Here is a 2,504-nt window from a genome sequence, read left to right as displayed (position 1 = left end):
AGACACCAATAACATCATAAAATTCTAAAGTCTCTGATAAATACTTCAAAGGAGGTTACTTCAGGAAGCACAAATTAAGGTTGAGTCTGTAGCACTGTAGCACTGTCCTCCCTTTATTCATCGATTTGCTCGAGAGGGCACCAGTAATGTCTCCATTGTGAGACTTGTTACTATTTTTGGTATATCATATATGCCACGGGGAGCTTTCCAGGCTCTTCCATGACGGCGGTATACTCTTGGTAGCTTTCCTGGCTCTTGAAGAGGGATGGGGGAATTGAACCCGGGTTTGCTGCATGCAAGACAAATGCCCTACCCGCTGTGTTATCACTTCAGCAGAAAAATCTATAGATAGCTAAAGAATATAATAACTGGATGTAGAAAATTAGAAGAACTCACAGAAGAATTTCAGAATGCCAGCCAAGAATTAATCCAATGAACTCAAGGATAAGGTGGAGAAAACCACCAAGAAAGAATGGAACAAGAAACCAAGAATATTTTTAAATAAAATAGAAGACATTGAAGGGACAGTATTCACATAATGACGACTACAGAAGAGGAAAAGGGGAAAGAAAAAAGTTATTGGTTGAAGAAACAAGACCCAAGATGCCTTCCCTAAAGTGAGTGAGGAGGCAGATACCCATATTCAGAAATATAAAATAAGTCCAAATAAAATAAATCTGAACAAATGCAAAACAAGGCACATTGTAACAAAGTGACAAATTCCACAGAAGAAAATCAACGCTAATAGCAGCAAGAGAAAAGCAAAGACACACACTTTCCTAACTGAAACTCTACAGAGCAGAAGCAGATGGTTTGACATCCAAAGTGTTAAATGAAAAGGTAACCCAACAAATAATCCTCAATGTAGCGAAGTTATCACTTACATTTGAAAAAGTGATAAAAGCTTTTCAGATAAACAATTAAAGAATTTCACAGTCACTAAACAGTGCTGCAATAAATACTTCAGGTCTTTTATTACAGGAAAAGAACCACCATCTGTAAATAATAAGAAAATTGAAAACATAAAATGTGAAAAAGCAGGTGGCTGCTGCAGCTTCCTGGCCACTTCTCCAACCCCACCATTTCTCAGATGAGTCCCCAATGGAGAAAGTACCAGCAGAGGAAGTATAGAGACTGGGAGAGACTCCAGAACCCCATTCACACGCCCAGCTAACAGAGGCAAGAAGGGGGCTGGATGTAGCACTGACTTCATCCTCTACTGCCCAAATAGGAGACTTCTATTCCTTCACCTTCCACCGAAAACATCAATATCCCTGAAGAAGCCCACAGTCCTAGGATACCCATCACTGCCTCTAGGGACTGAATCACTAGGAGCACTCCTATGAGTGTGAACTATGAAGTCTCACCCTACAGAACAGCAGACACTATGGGAAAGCTGCATCAAAGCCAGTCCCAAGAAGTAAAGAGAGCAGCCCAGAAGGCTCTACCATCAACAACCATCTATGTAACTCTCAGACAAAGACTTTAGAGACACAACGATGTGGCTTAAGAGCTCAGAGAAACCATGGCATAGGTACAAGAAAGCATGAGAGCAGAAAGGAGACAACTGCAGTCAGAAGTGACGGGAATCAGTGGTGTTTCATCTTTAAAGATGCCTTTGGCTTCAATGTCATGGAAGGCTCTGCATACATTTTTCTCCATGAAAGTTATGGATTCAGTCTGATACTGGGGTCTTTAATCCATTTTGATCTGACATTTGTGCCTGGTGTTAGACAGAGGTCTGAATTTGTTTTATTGCATGTAGCTGCCCCAGCAACACTAGTTGAAGGGACTTTCCTTGCTCCACTTCACATTTCTTTCTCCTTTATCAAAGATTAAATAACCATATATTTGAGTGTCTGTGTCAGGATATTCAACTCTGTTCCATTGGTCTTTAGGTCTGTTTCTATTCCAATACCATGCTCTTTTTTATTACTACTGCTTTGTACTACAGTTTGGAATTGGGGAAAGTGATGCCACCCATCTTCTTTTTCCCAAGGATTGCTTTAGCTATTCGTGGGGGTTTATTGCTCCATGTGAATTTTAGGAGTGTTTTCTCTTTTTCTTTGAAAAGTATCGTTATAGGGATGACGTTGAATCTGTATAATACTTTGGGGAGTATTGCCATTTTAGTTGGCAATAAATGGCAATTAATTGACAATAAATGACAATTAACATTAAATAAATGTAATTTACATTAACATTGACAATGTTAATTCTCCCAATCCATGAGCAGGGCATGTGACTCCATTTCCTAGTGCCCTCTTTTATTTCTTGAAGAAATGTTTTGTAGTTTTCTTTGTATAGGTACTTCATTTTTTTAGTCAAGATGAATTTCAGGTACTTGATTTTCTGAGGCACTACTGTGAATGGGATTTTTTTAAATGTCTCTTCCTTCTCTTTCATTATTTGCATATAGGAAAGCCATGGAATTTTGGGTATTGATTTTGTAACCTAGAACTTTACTATAAAAATCTATTGTTTCTAAAAGCTATTCTGTGAAG

Source organism: Sorex fumeus, unplaced genomic scaffold (assembly GCF_029834395.1).
Source record: "Sorex fumeus unplaced genomic scaffold, SorFum_2.1 ptg000020l, whole genome shotgun sequence".
Taxonomy (NCBI): Eukaryota; Metazoa; Chordata; class Mammalia; order Eulipotyphla; family Soricidae; genus Sorex; species Sorex fumeus.
This window is presented reverse-complemented; position numbering follows the sequence as displayed.